Genomic DNA, 19,377 nt, shown 5'->3' with positions numbered 1-19,377 from the left:
GGTTCCTGCTCACCTCTGATCCTGGGTATGTCAGAGCGCCTGGGAGTGGAGCTTCCTCTGGGTGTTGTGGGACTGGCTGCAGAGCTTGAGCCCAAGGTCTCTGATCCTGGATGTGTCAGAGCGCCTGGGAGTTCCTCTAGGTGTTGTGGGACTGGCTGTGGAGCTTGTGCCCAAGGTCTGCTCTGGACCCCAGCCCAGGCAGACCGGAAGGAACCGGAGTCACTGGGCTGGTGGAGTTCCTGTGTGCCTGGTCCCGCTGGTCCCAGTTACTCCCAGTGTTGGGACAGATGTTGGTTCCTCTTTCATCTGCATCTTGATCAACTCCACTGATGGGAAAAGGGTCCTGAGTTAAGAGGGAACTAATAGAGCATTACCAAGGCTTACCAGTTTTGTAAACTAAGATAAACAAGCTAACAGAAGAGAATAAACAGTACTTGCTCAGAGGTCATTAATAAATAAGGCAGAGGACTTGCAAGTGGAATGCTAGGACTCATACATTGGGTCAGGCAGAGCACCATCTGGGACTACCGAGACAGTTGGATCCCTGGAGCTCAGGCCTTAGCCAGCCTAACTGCAGTTGTGATGGGCCATGCTGGTCCAGGTCCTGGCTCCTTACTCTGTTCTGTTTTTATTGTAAATACCAAGCTTTCCTTCACCTTGATACAGTGTTGTCAGAAATGTTATGCTTATGCATCTTTGTCACAATTATAGTAATTTCCCTTGACAAAAATGGATCAATGTAAAGAGGAGAGTAAAGAATACTGACGTGTTCTACAGGAGCACAGACAGAGTGAAGATGGGGAGGCCAGAGAATGCGGAAGAATGAGGAACTTCTAAGACTCACCATCGGGGGTTAAAAAGGCAAGGGTTGGAACAAGCTGGGGAATGTGGGGGTTTATCTCATGAGAGGGGGCACCAAATGACAATGGTGGAATTTGGAGAAAGAAACAGCGAGGCCTTGCTACTGCTCAGAGCATGGTGACTGAACACCGCTCATGATATATATCTGAGCAGCCTTTTAATCCGATACCAGAATGATAAAATGGGCCTATCAGTGAGCTACTTGAGCTTACTGTGTGTTTTAGCTGCACTGCCTTTTCTTCTTGAAGGCAAGCTGACTGCTATTTCTTCCCACTTGGCAATTCCACTGTCAGACTTGGATGATTTGCTGACATTTTAGCACTAGCTACAATCTATTTTCCACACTAAATTCTGAATTAGAGACTTTATGCACATAATACGGATTTAAAACATTTCCCTGCAGAGGTTAATGTGCTTAAAGGTCAGTGGAGTGGGGTGTGTTTTGGAAGAATGTAGTATAAAGCATTTAAAAAATATAGATTTGACAGGTCTTTTGCAAGCTTTATTGTCTAAAATGTAATGTGTAGTTTCTATGAGATTAATATGCTCACAAAAGAAATCATTACTGGTCCATTGATGGACTGAACTGTTTCTGAAGCTATTGTAACACCAAATCCATAGAGTGCAATGTTCACAGGGCAGCAGTGAAGGTGTAACTCAGCCCTGTGTGATTGCAATGTTTAAGTAGAAAGCAAGATTCAGGGTAAGTGTTCTGTAACAATGTCTTCTCTAAATAACAGAGTATTTACTGATTCACCAAGAAAACTGTGATGTTCAAAGGGATCATGCGTATCTCAAGCAATTAGCATGTCTACAAAGCATCTCCTGCAATTCATAGGGAAGACGGGAAAATGTTATCTAGAATGTGAAATGTAGGGGTCGTTTCAAAAGTAATGGGTACTGACACAGAGCTACAAACAATTTTAAGGTTTACACATCACTCAAAGAAATTGGATTAGAGCCAGGAAAAGCGATGAGACATTTTATGGTTTATAAAATGTATTAAGGGCATTCAGGACAAGACGAAATAATATTTACCTTCTCCTGAAATGCAACGAACATGAAGGTAGAAGGTTCTGTGTCATTTAAAATGTTACTGTTCTGAGTTTATTTTGTTCAAAGAGACTTCACCTCAACAATGGCCTGGGCACATTAGAAAGTTTACAGGTGGCATGCAAAGAAAAGCTTAAAGCCTGATAGTCAGGTGCATTTCTATTTGTTGTCTAGTAACTATCAAGCCTTGATCTGGAGTCTCAAGTAGGAGCAGATTGCCATTTGTTCTACTTGGAGATATAGAAAAGGTTAGGGATATATAATATATATTATATATAATTAATATAGTAATATATATAATTTAGGGTTAGGCTTGGATTAATATTTGTGGATGCAGGTTTGAGAGGCTGACTCAAGAAGTCTGGACTTCAGGGCCATCAGTAATGTCATATGTATATGGACATAGCCCTGCTTTAAATAATGCCTTTCTCTGCAATATCTGTTCAGACCTCAATTCCTGGAACTCTTGGTGCTACTTTATTTGAAAATAAGGACTTCGTATATAGTGACCTGTAGGTTAAAATGGGTGGCCTGAGTCTGACCCAGGGCTCTGACCCCTGGGCAAGGCAGGACACTGGAAGTTTGACTGCGTGCACTCCTGCCACCAGGCGTCGGGCTGTGAGAAGACACAGGACCCTGCTCCGGGGTAGCAAGGCACAGTCTGAGGTCCCCACTGAACTGCTGGAGTCTAGTCCCCGGGTCCCATGGAGGCCAAGAACACCAAGTTCTAGCTCTTGGATACCACAGACACCGCTTAATGTCGCCAAAGAGCTGAGAAAGGAGGAGGAGCCCAAAGGGCTGGCTCTGGCCAGGGGCCGAAGGGAAAAGGGCAGGAGGAGAGCTCCGGCTGGATCCCACAGGGATGACAGTGTCCTTAGCTTGCTTGGGGTGGGTTGGCTTGGTTTGGTGGAAAGCAAGGCTGAGAGTGCTGGGAGGCCTCCTGCGGGAGATAAGATGACTCCTGCAGCTCTTTAGAGGAAGACCTGCTCCATTGTTTCCCACAGCAGATCCCGCTGAGAGGACCTTGGTTTTAAGGCAGTTATTGTCCTGGTGGAGAGGAGAATTGGGATGACTGGAAACAAAACCTGTACCCCTCTTTCTCAGGGCTGGCCTGAGGTTAAATACCTTTTGCAGGGAGGAGTGTCAGGGAAGGAGAGCTTAATTGGCTAAGCCCTTCAGGCCTTTAGGTACCTCGTTAAAATGGAGATCTGTCTTGAGCTAAGTGCTCTGTAGTCCTCTATCCGTGGAAGGGCTTGGGGCATTGCTCTACCTGACTGAAGGCCACAGAATTAAGGAGAACTGAGGTCAGGAGGCTAAGTGTCTGGGAGCCTGGCAAACGCCTTTTGTCCCTTGCAGGCACACCTGCTGGGTCTCCCAGGTTTAAATCTAGCTCATCCAGAAAATGGGCTGCCTTTCATGGTCCCACAGTGACCTCCTTGGATTATCCTGAACATATGGAATATGAAGGCTATGGGGAGCAGAAGAATATATTCATTGGGGGAAGAGAGACTTTAGAGCATTGGCAGGGAGAAGTGGGGAGGACAATTTTCCTTAGTACAAAGTAAAGGGAGCCATATATGTGAAACTGCCATAGGAGAACCTGTTACTTTGTATGCTAAGTTAAAATATAATTTTTCAAAAGGAAGAAAAAGGGCTTGGGAGATAGCTCAGCTCCCTAAACACGAGGGCCTGAGTTCGATTCCTAGCATCCATGTAAAATGCTAGGTGTGGTAGTTCAAACCATAAACCCAGCACAGATACTGCAAGGACAGACAGGTGGATCCTTATGGCGCACAGTTTAGTCAGCCTAGCTGCGAGAGACCTTGTCTCTAAAACCAAGGTAGGAAGGGGTTGAGGGAGATACCTGTATATAAATACATGTATGCATATATAGACATGGCATCGGGAGACATGGTAGCAGGGTCTGAGCCAGTTGGTCTGACTGTACCACGAATCAGGAAGAGCATGCTCAGCTCGCTGCTGTGTCCTTTTCATCCAGTCCTGGACCCCTAGGCTATGGGATGGTGCTGCCCACATTTAGGGTGGGTTTTGTTAACATCAGGGCCTCCAAAGCCCATGACATCACATGGGTGGGCCTCGCAGACCTGTTGCCAAGGCAACAGCTGCCATTTCACAGAATCCACTGGACTCACCTCCCACCTTTACCAGTGACCACTAAGTCAGAACCCAAATATATACACGGGGAACATTCCTCTTGCTCTCTCTCTCTCTCTCTCTCTTTCTCTCTCTCTCTCTCTCTCTCTCTCTCTCTCTCTCTCTCTCTCCCTCACCCCCTCCCCATCCCCTCCCATTTTCCTTCTCCCTCTCTCCCTCTCCCTCCTCTCTCTCCGCTACTGCCCCCTCTCTCCCTCTCAATTAAACCTCTTACATGTGGAACTGTTTGGGCCTAGTGTGTGGTATGTTCTGACACAAGCCGCCATTCTAACACATCAGGTTTCCCCAGCTCTATTAGCCCAATCTCAACATTTCTTCACAGGCATGCCTAGAGGTTTGTTTCCTAGATGAGTCTAAATATTTTTAAGTTGATTATCAATATATAATTTAATTATATGTGGGTGCCTGCAGAGACTAGAAATGTCAGATGCCCCTGGAGTTGGGAGTTACAGGTGATTGTGAGCTGCCCCAATGTGGGTGCTGGGACTTGAACTTGGGTCTTCTGCAAAAGCAATGCATACTCTTAACTGCTGGGCCATGTCTCTAGTCCCTCTGGCATCAATATTAACCACTGCAATGCCTGGGTTGGACAGTCTACCTTTATTGCTGGGAACATAGACCAGGTTCCCAGGACTTGGAAAGGGAGTGGGGCTCTATGTTGGGGATGTAATTTCAGTCTCATCTCCTAGTATATCTTAATAAACTTGTATAATTTTACACACTCTATCAGGCTCTCTGGGTGTCACCTTCTCTCCAGGCCCTCCCTTGACATTGAGATGTTTTGATCCCCCGTGGGTTTATGTAGTGTTGTCCTCTTATCCTGGAGTCATTGGTGTCCCCAGCCATTTTAGATGGCTCACTGAGGTGCTTTAGCAAGCTCCCCAGCTACTGTGAGAGTTGGACAAGGTGACTTGGGATTGGAGGAAAAGCCACACCATATAGGTGAGTCCAGGAGACAGGATATGGGACGAACCTGCCCAGACATTTGTCCCTCCTCATGAAACTGCAAGCTGTTTCTCAGAACAGCCAGTCTGGAGACATCCCAGGTGGCTGAGTGGCCGCACCTGCTGAACACCAGCTGTGCGTATTTGAGGCTCGTGGCAGTGCCATGGCCAGGGCAATGGCATGCTATAGCTTTTCACCTTTCCCATCACAGTTACCTTCTCAACAGCTCCTGCTGCCTCCGGATGATGCCTTCCAGACACAAGCCCTTCACACTGAGACTGCTTTTATATCTTGTGACCACTTTGGGGCTGAAAAACATCCAGGCTTTTCTAGCTTTCAGAACTTGCCTCTCTGGTGTTGTAGCAATTGATAGAACAATTGAGCAATTGCTTGATCGATAACATGAGGTCTGAATACTGTGGACGGTTGGCTAGGATTCTCTTTGATTGACATCTTGCTTCCTATACAAAAGTTAGGAAAATAGACACGATTACAAACATTGCTTATCTTAAATGCAAAAACCCAACACCCATGCCAGCTTGTCACTGTTCCCCAGTTGCCTAAGGCTGCCTAAGGCTGTGGAGTATGGGCAGCCATACATTAGGAAAGAAGCTGATTCTGCCACAGTCCACCAATTTGCGGTTCTCATCGACATGGATGTCAAATTGTGTTACTGTTAAGACAAGCGTTCTTTAGGTCAAGGGTGATAAATCGTATCTTACTTAATTGCAAGGGTGCTGGAGAAGTTATTTAGGGTTTTTGGCAAAGCTACAAGGAGAAAAATAATCTGTATTCTGGGGGAAGGAAAATGGCTTCAATGGTGCTAGCTGGAGCTACTTCCTCAGCAGCTGGGCAAGCAGCTGGGGAGGTTTTGAATAAGCATTCCTGCTTAATGTCTCGGTTCCATGGGAAGAGAGAAAGTCAGGATGGACTGACTTCTGCTTCTTTAACTTGGTTGTAAGGTGCAGGAGAAGTGGAACTGCACCTAGAAGGGGAAGCTGGGCCAAGGTCTGGTTGGAAAAAGAACAATAAAATTGACTAAGGTACCTACCTACATATGCATGTACCTTTTCATTACTATGTAGACTTTGGTCTATTTAAATACTGGGGGAAAAGGGCCATTCATGAGTTAAAGTGTAGCCAAGCAGAGAATGCTGCTCTTGCCACCAAGATGACTCAAAATCTCATGTGGGTTCTGAAGTTTTGTGGACATTTTCTGTCTCTGACCTTATTTTCCTCATTTGTAAAATGAAGACACTGTTAGAAGATTTCTCCTATGGGGTTGTGATCTGTGGAAGCTTTAGACATTAAATCTTTCTACGGGATAAAGCTGGGTGGTCGGAGGGTTGTATTATCCTGGTTTCATTGAATGACACGGCCACTGGCAACATCCTCTCTGCTTGATGGAGCTGGGCAAACACAAGGAATTAACAGGCTTGTCTGCCAGCATTTCTGGCAGATAGGAAAGAATGCACACTTTGTGGGAGGACTGTAAACTCTGGAGACAGAGGAAATGATGTTCAAACTAACCCTTGTCATTTGCCAGCTGTGGAAGTTTTGTGAGTTGTTTATTGTTCAGTGGTTAGTCTTCTAATTGGAAAAGGAGAACAATAACAAGTACTTTGTACCATATTGAATAAATAACATTTATAAGGTGTCCGGCACCTAGTAGGCGCTTAATGGATGGAAGTCATTAAGATGAATTTCAAATGTACTTAAGACCTTTTAGTATAGAAGTTTAGTATAGAAGTTTAGTATAGAAGTTTACATCCTGACCCATCCTGTCTGTATCAAATATTGAGCATGGTTTCCAACACACTTAATGCTTTGAGAATAAAAATAATATTCAAGCTGAGATTATTTTCCTCTTCTACATGTGGTTTCTCATGCCTCTACATGTGTGGCTTGGGTGGTGGATTCCATTCAGTTATTATGCAACAGCCTGATGTTCCAAAGATGCTGTGTTGGACAGAGAGGTACATTTAAAACACACACAAGTAACATCAAGTCAGATCCATGGCGGCCGCAGGAGATGAGCTTGGCCAGATGTTCTCAGCCTCTCACAGGCTGACTCACAGGTGGCCTGTAGTGTTGTGTGCAATGGCTCAGAGGATAATGATTCTCCCAGCTGAGTTCTCCATCATGGCTGGGTCAGGTTCTGGCACAGCCCCAGATTTATGAGCTCCTAGAAAGGGCGAGTGCAGATGGAGAAAATTCTAGCACTAGCTTTAGTAAGAGGATTGGGAGTTGCATAGAACTGTCACTGCCTGACTTATTATATGGTGTTATACTTCTCAGCTGCATGTGGCAGCTGACCCCCTGGCATCCCCTATGACCCCCTCATCCTCTCCATGTAGCGTCTGACTCCCTCCCATCCACTCCTATTCCTCTCTCTAATTAGTCCCTCTGGTGAAGCTTATCCTTGAAGTGCTCACCTCGCTCATGATATTTGTTGGAAATCTTTTCTTTTGTCTACTATTCCATACAGCTATGAATTCTACAGAGCCACACATATTCTGTACTGAAGTCATAATTCAGAACCTGCAGATTAAGCTTGTCCTAGCTTTCTTTCGAAACCTCTGCAGTCCTGAACACAGTCTTGTACAAAATGAATTGTATGTCTTTGGTTTGCTGTTCAGAGATGTTTAACTTATTACTGAATGATTGGATCTTCCCAAAAGTTTTTTTTGCACCAGTCATAAAGAAAAGAGAAAATTCTTAATGTGAATAGCTTGTTATTACTGGAAATAGAACTCAGTTTCTGTAACATCCAGATACACCCTTTGGACATGATTGTGTCCATTTCTGCCTCTTTCTAGCACATAAGTCCTCAGCCTCAGTTCTAGAAACAGCTGCTGGCAATTTAGTAATGAGTCTTCACTTTAATTAATCAACTGAAGAACATGTGGGAGGTCTACATTTACTGTGTCAAAATTTTGACACAAGCATGCGTGCAGGAAAATCATGCATACCCAGAAAAATCCAGATGCTTTTTGACAGCAGTCAAGAAGTAATCAGAAATTTGTGCATTAGAAATATACAACTACCTCTGCATAGATCAATGCATGTATCTTTTTTTCCTTTTTTTTTTTAAAGATATATGCTGTGGTTACCAGAATAAACTTAACAGTACAAGAACATAAGTACAGAATTATGTGTTTGGGAAGAAAATCAAAATTCACAAATGTCAGACCTGAATAACTGTGACTTAGAGAAGGAGAATCATGTAGGAGAGAGAGGCTTCCCCTCCTGCTTGAAAGAAGTGGAAACACAAACAGAAAATATGTCTTATCTTGGCATTGTGATAAGCAAGGAACAAGCTTGCTTCAGGGGGTATGTATGTTCCACCTAGTGGGAAAACAAGGAAGATATAAGCCTCACTTTTGTTCTCTAAGGCCTGTGGGAGTTCAGGAGAGTGACATAGAAAAGGGAGCAGTGACTGAGGTATCATTGTGTGAGAGCTGGATTGTTCTGGTGAAGATGACAGTGAAGAAATACATGCTAATGCAGAGAGGATTTCCATCTATACCCAGTAATGTATGCCCCCATTTGCCACGAATGGTGTTTGTGCATATATGTGCACATACTTACATATTCACATGTACTGTAATCTTAGTACCTTAGCCAACTTGTGTTGATTTTGAGATGCTGTTTCCATGTGCTCAGTTCATTTACAAAGGTTAGAAAAAGCCCACAATTTCTTCGATCATAAAGTAGGTGAATTGAAACAAGTGAATGGGGGGCAGCAAGATGACTCAGCAAGTAAGGAGGTTTTCTGCTGACCCTGACAACCTGAGTTAGAGTCCCTTGGGTCCACATGGTGGAAGGAGAGAACTGATTGGTTGGTTGATTTCTTTTTATTAATTAAAAACATTTTTCTCTCATACAATTCATCCTGATTATAGTTTCCCTTCCCTCCACAGCTCCCAGCTTCCCCCAACTCCCCTTTCTCCCATATCCACTCTTTCTCTGTTTCTTTTCAGAAAAGAATAGGCCTCCAAGAGACAAAAATCAAACACAACAAAATAAAATATAGTAAGACAAGGTGAAAGCCCTCATATCAAGACTGGGTAAGATAAACCAATAGGAAGAAAAGAGTCCCAAGAGCAGGCAAAAGAGTCAGAGATGTAACCAATAACATTGTTAGGAATACCACAAAACCTGACAAGCTAACAGGCATTAGAGAACCTGGTACAGACCTATACAGGCCCCATGCTTGCCACTTCACAAATTCTCTGTGAGCCCATGTAAGTGCTGCTTAGTTGACTTGGTGGAAGATGTTCTGATGTCCTCCATTCCCTCTGACTCCTTCAATCTTTCCTCCCCATTTTCCTTGGTGTTCCCTGAGCTCCGAGCTCCAAGAGATCTCCAATTTAGACTCTGTCTTTCTATAATGTCTGTCTGTGAGTCTCTGCATCCAATCCTATCTGCTGCAAGATGAAGCCTCTCTAGTGACTACTCAGACAAGGTACCAATCTAATGAGTATAGCAGAATATCATTAGGAACCATTTTATTGATTTGGTTTAGTTTCATACCAGGTAATAAATATGGATCTATTTGGATTCTTCTACATGCAGACATTCAGTTTGACCAGCACCATTTGTTGAAAGTGCTGTCTTTTATCCATTTTATATATTGTATGTATATTTGGCTTCTTTGTCAAAAATAAGGTGTCCATAGGTGTGTGAATTTATGTCTTGGTTTTTGAGTTGATTTCATTGACCAACTTGTCTGTTTTTATGCCAATACCATGTGTTTTTTATTACTATTACTTTGTAGTAATACTTAAAATCAGGGACGGTGATACCTCCAAAAGTTCTTTTATTGTTCAGGATTGTTTTAGCTATCCTGTGGTGTGTTTTTTTCTCCTCATATGAGGTTGAGAATTGTCCTTTCAAGCTCTGTAAAGAATTATATTGGAATTTTGATGTGCATTGCATTGAACTTGTAGATTGCTTTTGGTGGGATGGCCACTTCTACTATGTTGACCCTACTGATCCATGAACATGGAAGATCTTTCTTCCTTTTCTTCATCCTCTTTCTCCTCTTCTTCCTACTTTTTCTTCAATTTCCTTCACACACTTGAAGTTTATTATACAAGTCACTCACTTGGTTAGAGTTACCCCCAGATATTTTATATTATTTGAGGCTATTATGAAAGGTGTTGTTTCCTCATCCATTTGGGCTATTGATTTTTTTTTTTTTTTAGTTAGTCCTATATTTATCCATTTTGTTGCAAGAGTTGATCACCTGTAGGAGCTTGCTGATGGAGTTTTTAGGGTCCATTTATTTCCATACTGGAAATAAAGATACTTTGACTTCTTATTTCCTATTTGTATCTCCCTGATCTGCTTCAGTTGTCTTATTGCTTAAGCTAGCAATTCAAGTACTATATTGAGTAAGCATGGAGAGAGTGGACACTTTGTCCTATTCCAGATTTTAATAGAATTGCTTTGAGTTTCTTTCCATTTAATTTGATTTTGCTTATAGGCTTGCTTTCAACTGCCTTTATTATGTTTAGGTATTTCCCTTGTATTCCTAATTTCTTTAAGACTTTTATAATGAAACGATATTGGATTTTGTTAAAGGATTTTTTTTAACATCTAATGTGATGGTTTTTTTCTTTTAATTTATTCATATGGCAGATTACATTTACTGATTTTCATATATTGAACTTTCCTTGCATCTCTGGGACGAAGCCTACTTGGCTGTAGTGGACAATCTTTTGATATGTTCTTGGATTCAGTTTGCAAATATTTTATTAAGTATTTTTGCATTTATGTTCTTGAGGAAATTGGTCTGTAATTCTCTTTCTTTGTTGAGTATTTATTTGATTTGGGTATCAGGAAGACTGTGACCTCATAAAATGAATTTGGTAATGTTCTTTATGTTTCTATTTTGTGGAATAGTTTGAGTAGTATTGGCATTAATTCATCTTTCAAATCTAGTAGAATTCTGTACAAAGACCATCTGGCACTGTTGTTATTGTTGTTGTTATTAGGAGATTTTAAATGACAGCTTTTATTTCAGTCTATTTAAATTGTTTATCTGATCTTGATTTAATTTAGGTAAGTGGTAGCTATTCAGAAAATTATCCATTTCCTCTAGGCTTTCCCAGTTTTGTAGAGCATACATTTTTTGAAGTATGTCCTTTTGGTTGTCTGGATTTCCATATTTTTCTCTTTGTTATTGTTTTTGTTTTACTGTGGTGGTTTGATAGGATTCAGGGAGTTATTTGAAATTTTCTCTTTTAATGTTCTTTGTGTCTGAATATGTGGCCAATTTTGGAGAAAGTTCTGTGAGCTATTTCAAAGAAAGTATATTTTTTTAGTGTTTGGGTGGAATGTTCTGTAAATATCTGTTAGATTCACTTGGTTCAGGATTTCAACTCCAGTATTTCTCTGCTTTTGTTTTTATCTAAATGTCTGGTCCATTGGTGAGAAAAGGATATAGACATCTCCCAGTCTAAGTGTGTGAGGGTCAATATGTAATACGTGATTTAAGCTGTAAATTCTTTTAAAATGTGGGTGCTCTTGTGTTAGGAATTGAAATGTCATCTTGGTGGATTTTTCCTTTGAGTATGCAGTGTCCCTCTTCAGAGAGAACTGATTTTGCCAAGTTGCTCTGTGACCTTGATACACACACTTTGAAACACACTGTGAAAGTGTTGGTAACCACTCAGGGCCCTCAAGACCAAGTTCTCAGCACAAATGAGATTTATTTTCCCCCAGAGGGACAGAAGGCAGGGGCAGAAGAAGAGGGTAAAGAGGAAGGGAACAAGGGAGAGGGGTAAGGGGTGTTGCCTTGGAATGGGTATAGGTGGAGGTGGGGGGGGGTGGAGGACTGCCTCTGAATAGAGAGGGGACAGACATGGCACATAGGAAAATGGTTGATTATAAAGTGGCAGGTTATAAAGGTAAAGGGGAAAACCCCATGTTTTGATGAGGTGTTTAATTTTAATTAGGTGTGTTAATTAGGTGAGCAAAGGGGGCTTTTGATTGGACTTCAATACTTTGAGAGCTGGACCTTGGTAGTCAGTCTCACTCAGGAGGAGGAAGAGGAGGAGGAGGACGAGGCCAAATAAGGGAATAGACCTTGGGGGCTAGCTTAGGAATGTAATCTAAGGGGTTTTAGCAAGGCAGAGGGAATGGAGAAGGGCAAAGCCTACCAGGGACATGTTTGCCATGTTTTAGATGGTTAGAGTCCCTTCACACACCTCATGCTTGTGTAAAGATATGAAATTACAAAAAATAAGCAGCGATGGGAGAAAATAAGTAGATACAACCCAATGCTCTCCCTGAATAATTGGAATATTTATTACACACATGAGTCCATATAAGTATAGATATGAAAATCTTGGACAAAATCAAAGCAATGACCAGGAAGCCAGTGGATCAGTCTAGCACCTCTCTACAAAGCAAGCGATTGACAGACATTATTCTCTTTGTGTCTGTGTCTGTGTCTGTGTCTATCTGTCTGTCTGTCTGCCTGCTGTCTGTTTCTCTCTCTCTCCCTCTTTCTCTGTTTCTCTCATAGAGATTCAAAGTGAAGAAAAACCTCAGAGTCCTTCTAGGGTGTTTGGGTAACAGTTTCCTAGGGATCTGGGTGGGGTGTCTTTTTCTTTTGCTTCCTTTATGGGTTTCTCTTGTTAGCATGCCACTGCTGACAGTCTTCCTCAGCAGTTTGTCTTCTACAGAATATGCTGAAGTTGCCTGGCAGCTTCCAAGATAAGAGCAATCAGCCTCACAGACTGCAGCTTGGGCACCTGCACCTGGTCTAGGACAGGAATGGGGGGAGCAGTGGATCCATGGCCAGGGTCCCCCTCCTGGCTTACAGAGTTTAGAAGACAGCCCCTGAGGCTTTCCATTGAGGGCTGTGCTTGGAGCAAAAGCAGGATATATAAGTCTTTGCTTACTCCAATGATGTCGCCTTATAATGCACTGGGCTCCTTGGGAGTGTGTGAAGGCTTCTTATATAAAGAGTAATGACCTAACTTACACAGCAAGCAGGGAGAAAAGAGAGCAGTCTGCTCTCTAGCAAAGGCCGGAGTTTGAGTGAACAGTGGGTGGGAAGGCAATTTTGAGTCTAGGATTAGCAGCGATTTCTGAAGGGATGTTCCAAGAAACATTACTAACTTTTATTCCAAATAGGGAGTTCAGCTGTTACCTGAAATCTGAAGGCATCGGTTTGGTGGAGTGAAGAGTTCACAAGTAAACTCACTGAGTGTGGTGTAGCCCAGCTGTCAAGGCAAGAGAAAACTTGTGTCCACTCCAGGAGTCTTCAGGAAAAAATGCCAACACAGGAGCACTCTGATTCTCTTGCCACAAGGAGTACACTCTATAAGAATTCAGAGGAGAGATTGAATTGAGATTGGAGAGGAGAGCTGGGAAGCTGAAGGCAGGACTCTGAAAAAGGTGTCAGAATAGTGTGGGCTTTGTATCTGGAAGGCAAAGTTGTGTTTACATAGGAGAAAAAAAGAAAAGAAAAGGCAAAGGTTAAGTTCTTTCACAGCTGGAGACTTTGTTGCAACTCTGAACCAGTTAAAAATTCTGTTTCCTAGGGGTAAGTCACATGATGCCCTTGGAAATGAGAAGGGAATGAGAAGAAACCTGGACTAAGAAGAAGTTGCCAGGGATTGCATTTCTACACATGAAGAATAGCAGGGTGTGGGAGAATGGGATGAGGAATGAAGGGTGGGGGATTGGGAGGTGGGGTGGTAGAGCAGCTAGGGAAGACAAAGGAGGGAGGCAGGGTGGAGGAGAAGAGGAGAAAGGAAGAAGAGAGAAAAAACCAGCAACAAGCAGACAGGGGAGAAGGGGAAACTGAAGGTGAGAGGTAGGATGAAGGAAGAGACACAGAGTGGCAGAGGCAGACTGCAGAGGGGTTTCTGGGAAGAGTATAATTACTCCAAAATGACGGGGAAAAGAAACTTTCATATTTGAAGAGTTGAGATGCTTATTCTCAAAGGGCACACATATAGGTGTGCGTCATGTAACCTTCCCCTTGGCCAACAGGAGGCTTGAACCTTACTAAAAGGGCAGCTCTAGCGGGCTACAGCAAGGGGAGAAGTGCCGAGAGGGCGCCATGGGAACAGGCATCCTGTGTACTCTATTTGGTTCCTGAACCAGATTTTTAACTAGCTGCCTGTAGCTAGTTGGTTGTAGGGTTTGTTTCCAGTAAGAATTGTTTCTTCCTATTAAAACCCCTACTGAATGGGCTACTTGATACAGGCTACTTTTGTTCTGCTGAAAACTTTTCATGATGCTTGCAATTACTGTCCCAGACTCTGGTTGCATGCTCTCTTTCCTTCCCCCGTCCATCGCTGCTCACTAGTGGACAGTCTTCTGTGCAGCATGGCGTTCCTGCTCCTCACTGGGCCTGTGGCAACCCTGCCTTTCACCTGACTGAGCCTCACCACATCCCGCTCATGGCAAATGCTGCTGAGTGGGCACAAAAGTAGGCGTGAGGACTGTAGCAGCAAATAGGACACCATCCTAGCCTGTCAGTTGCTTGTAGTCTTGTTAAGGAATGGGACAAGCCAACTGCTGGACTGGGTATTGTTTCATAGCCAAAGAGCTGGTAAAGAGCTCTAAAGAGCTACCTAGCCCTGGCAGAGGGGCAGGGGGTGATTTTTCTGTAAAAGAAAAGGATGTCAAGGTAGTGAATTAGTGGTCAACAGAGTGAGGAGAGAGTGACGTGTGACACTATATAGACGTTTTAGTGAGCAGGACACAGTTAGGGAATGGCAAGGCATGGTGAATACTAAGACTGCAGCTAAGCTAAGCAATCATTAGTCAGTCAGTTTATGTTCCATTCACTCTCTGTCCAGCCACTCAACCCATTGTGGTTTATATAAAGCAAGAGACTTAAGGAAACAGAAAGATTTTACATTTTCTTCATGAAAGAGAGAGAGAGAGCACAGATAGGCGAGCTGCAAGGAGTAAGTTGAAGATCAGTGGGTCACAACTGACCTGCTAGCCAGGGTGTCCTCATGCCCCTGTCATCTCCAGACTTTGTTGCCAGGACACCAGGCACCTAAATGTCTAGTTAATGTGGCTTCCTCCTTGACTGAAGCATAATTGAAGGAAAGATGATGGGGTATTCAGCAGTGAGGAAATGAGTCAGAGTCTATGCAGAAGCCAACTAGATGCTTGAGCAATTTCCTTAAATGAGATATGAAAGGAGAATCTTGAAAAGGAATGGATCTCGACTCAATTTATATTTAGCACTGATAAACAATACTGGTGGTGTGAGCATGGTAGAGCATTAGGTAGTGCATTAGGAGTCATAATCTAGTTGTTTCTACAAAGTCTCTCTGACCCATAAATGAAAAATGAAGGTGTTTGATTTTCTGCAGAATCAATTTTTTTTTAAAAAAAAAAAATATTGTAGCCAATAGTGGATGTAAAAGGATGGGCGAAATATATTCATTATACAGCGGGAAGGAATGAGGAACAGAATAGGGGATGTGCTCCAAGATGATCTGACCATGGCAAAGGTCCCACTCATGGCTTAGCAACAAAGGTACTGATGGGATGAGGCTAAGAGAAAATAAGAATAATTTTAAGGAGGGAGAAATATTAAACATTTGGGTCATATAATTTTAAAAAGACAGCAAAAATTTTAAAAATTGATACTTTCTTTGTTTTTTTTTTTAAATCACATTTTCTCAGTTCTGTAGACTACTGCCTTGCCTAAGGGCATAGAGAGCCCAGAGCCTGCTTTGTTCTCTCCAGACAGACTAGAGCTGCCCTGTCTCTGTTTCTATGCACAGCCTTGCTGTTGGAAGAGTAGCTTACATTTTGGGTTCTGCCCCTGCTTCTGGAGTTATGGGGAGAAGAGAGTATTGCAAGCCAGTGTGGCTGAGGTATTTGACTCCGAATGAGAAACGGAGGAGAGATGTTCTGCTCTTTCCGAACATGTGGGGCCAGCACAGGGGCTTGATGCTCTGCCTTTTGGATCACATGATTCCCTTTCTTGGGTCAGCCAGGTAGGCCTCCTGGACCAACAGCCTGAGCTGTCCTTGGGCTCTGGCTAGAAACAGGGTTTTCATCATACCTCCCACTGCACCTGCCCATTATTTATCAGATACACAAAAGAAATGGAAGCTTGACTAGAAATAGGGCACACCCAGACCACAGACATGATCCATGGATAGGCAAAGATTGAAATTCTGATCTGCTGCAACTCCCTGGCTCTGCCTCTGCCACAATGGGTGTCATATTCTCTGCACATTACATAGTTCCTAACTCGATTTTGGGAGACTCCTGCTACATTCTTTTGGAAGTCTACTGGATCCTAAGTTGAATTCTGTTGGCTACCCCTATATTTTTAAAACTGCCTCCTGCTGAAATATGGGTTTGCGTGCATGCGTGTGCACATGCATGTGTATGCACACATGTGAGTGAGCGTGTATTTAAAAGAGAAATGGGAGGAGGAGAAGGAGAGAGATTATCTTTGAAGGCTAATACTTGCAATGCAATTTGTGCATTGTTTGGCAAAAGCCCGAGACTTGTTCCTCCTGTTTCTGGTGTTATAGCCACTCTAAGGATTTGCCGTTTGTCCTTCCAGCGTGACGTAGATTGTGCTTGCCTGTCTTCATCTTTAGTTACCAGCCTTCCACCTCAAGGTTCTCTTCTTTTCCCATTCTCCTATTCTCTTACTCATATTCAGGGGTTTCCTCAGATAAATTCCAACACCTATCTCTATTCTTGGCCTTTCTCCCAAGGACCAGGCTCATGCTTTAGATGTCTTACTGGATATTTAGTACCACCACAACTCATAAGTGCTCTAGAGTTCATTTAATCCTTTCTTGACTTTCCTAGAAGTATCATTCTCTAGCTCTTGCCTTCACATAGGAAACCAGGCCTCCTCTTTTCTGTTTTTTACACTGTGTCCAATCAGTCTCTGTGACTAAAATTCTTACTGTGTCTCTAGAGCTGGTCTTCAGTGATGTTCTCCAGCTACTTCAAAAGCCTACGGAAGGATAGGCTAGATTGCTCTCTTTTAAATCTCTCCATTCACTCAACTCATCACTTTGTATGTTTCAGATGCTAAAATCTGTTTCGTCATTATGCAGAGACATTATGGGGAATAAAAGATAGGTAACAATCATTCTCATAGGAAGAGAGAAAAATAGCATATACTCTAAAGGTAACTTAAAATAATTTATTGACAGTCAAGGTGACTATTAAAATGCTGGCTGAATTATTAGCCCCAGAGGAGCAAGAGAACAGGGACCAGGAAGACTTATCAAATAACAAATCAAAGAACGGTCCCTGTAGCCTCCTGTTAAGAGGCAGAGATATTTCAACATCTTAGGAATCAAGTACTACAACCTTTTATGAGACTAGAAAATCATTGCAGGTCTCATAAATTTCCTGCTTCTCATTGTTCCAAAGGCTTAATTTAGGATGAGTTACTCCATAAATCTAGGCAAAGATGACTAATGATTATAATAACAATATCATAAATTATATAGTGCTTTCTTCCCAAGGAAAACCGTATCTAATTTATCCTCCTAACATCCCTTATTGGATACAAGGACCAGCGATCATTGCTTCCATATTTCAGATACTTGGGTAGATAGGGGTGCTTATAGGCTGTGCTCTCTGCCACATGCAGGTTCTGCTGAATTTTCTTGTCCAACACACTGACTTCCAAGCAGATTCTCACCTCCTCTTTCCTGTTACCAGGCATTGGTGTGCTGTCTTTCAATGCAGTGGCTACCCCCACACATATCACCTTGCACATCACAAGCAGAAAGTTCTATAATTTACTCATTGTACATCTTGTCAGACACATTCAGAGATCCAAATCAAAGAGGAATACAAAGGTATAAAAACATGAAAATTGAATTTTGATCTTTACTGATAATAACTATAGTGATGCTTAATATTACTCTTTTAACAGAGGCCTAAAGTTATGTAACTATGTGTATTCTTTTATGCATGCTGTTTATTTCTGACAATCTAGTCTATTCTTTTATTTTGGCTATATTCATTTATTTAGCTATAATGAAACAAGAAACAATGTATACTATTGAAGTGGTCTCAGTCATTTTTTATCAAATTATAGAAGATGGTTATTAAACATAAAGTAAATGGTTTGATTTAAATCTTAAGGTAAATAACAGAATAACACATGTACATAATTTATATTGCATTTATTGTTTGCTTGTTAAACTCATCATATTCTGAAATTTTAAACAGAATTTCAGAATATTTTATTTAGAAACCCTACCAATGAGTTTTAACTTATGAACAATTATTTTAGTAATTATTGAAGAATAGTAAAACATAGAACTTCAGATTTAAGAAAATGTTATCCTAAGGATTCAAATATACTATGTACATTATTTAAGAAGGCTTTGTAGCATGGTAAGGAGTAAAACACTAATGTTCTAGCCTTCCCTTTGTAGACATAGCTGTTAATACTTTATTCATCCACTGATCTTTCCTATAAACATTTGCTACTTGTTGGACATTATATAGAGAACTGCAGAGTGCTGGGCATAAAGTCATGAGCAAATCAGACACAGTTCAATAGAATATTAAAAATAAATAGAACCCAAATGTAAGAGGTGCACAAACCAAGGCATGCCTGCAGACTTTGAGTTATTACAAAGTATAAGAACAGAGAGGGGTGTAGTAAAGAGCCCAAGATGGCCTGATAAGAGAGAGCCAGCTACTGTGAGATTAAAGGGGGAAGGGTTAGGCTGAGTGGCTGGAAAAGGAATCAGTACTCACCAATATGCAGGTGTAAATGTGCAAATCTGAGTGTGACCTGAGAGCACTGAAAAGAATGAGTTCACAAAAATGAGATGAGAAAGGATGGGCCATCACCCTATTGCATAGATGACCTAAGACAAAATAAGGTGAAGAAGGATGGACAATCCTTTCATTGCCTATATGACCTAAGATGTTGTTAAGCTCAAGGGGAAACTATCAAATGGTTTGAAGCAGAGGAATGGCTAGAAACAAATTTTTGTTATGGAACGGTAGAGTGATGGCCTCAGGGAGCCCCCAAGCTCCTCCTTCTAAGGAAATATCAGGGTGGTCACCATTAAGGAGGGCACATCTAAAATGCATTTTAGAGTCATATCAGGACTAAAGGATGGCCTGGAACAGCTAAGGTTAGGGAGGGGTGACAGAGAACAGGATACTTGTTATGACTGGATCCACGACAGTAGTCAGCCTCACTCCCTGAGCCAAAGGAATGAAGTGCACTCCATTCATACTTAGTTCTTACCTGAAAGGGAAATATACTTGAGGTGGTTATCATCAAACACTCACCTTTATCTCACCATACAAATATTTGTAATGAGTATGTATATATATATA

At 42.1% G+C, this 19,377-nt stretch overlaps 1 long non-coding RNA gene across 1 annotated transcript; it reads right to left on the bottom strand.

Annotated features, from left to right (window-relative positions):
- Nucleotides 1-223: 223 nt before the first annotated feature.
- LOC116089009 lies at nucleotides 224-13,321 on the bottom strand. The gene is made up of 3 exons (XR_004118098.1): nucleotides 13,202-13,321; nucleotides 5,250-5,495; nucleotides 224-326 (listed from the first exon to the last, which is right to left on the bottom strand). It is a non-coding gene; the product is annotated as an uncharacterized LOC116089009 (long non-coding RNA).
- Nucleotides 13,322-19,377: the final 6,056 nt, after the last annotated feature.

This window comes from Mastomys coucha, unplaced genomic scaffold, assembly GCF_008632895.1.
Source record: "Mastomys coucha isolate ucsf_1 unplaced genomic scaffold, UCSF_Mcou_1 pScaffold14, whole genome shotgun sequence".
Classification (NCBI taxonomy): domain Eukaryota; kingdom Metazoa; phylum Chordata; class Mammalia; order Rodentia; family Muridae; genus Mastomys; species Mastomys coucha.
This window is presented reverse-complemented; position numbering and strand designations above follow the sequence as displayed.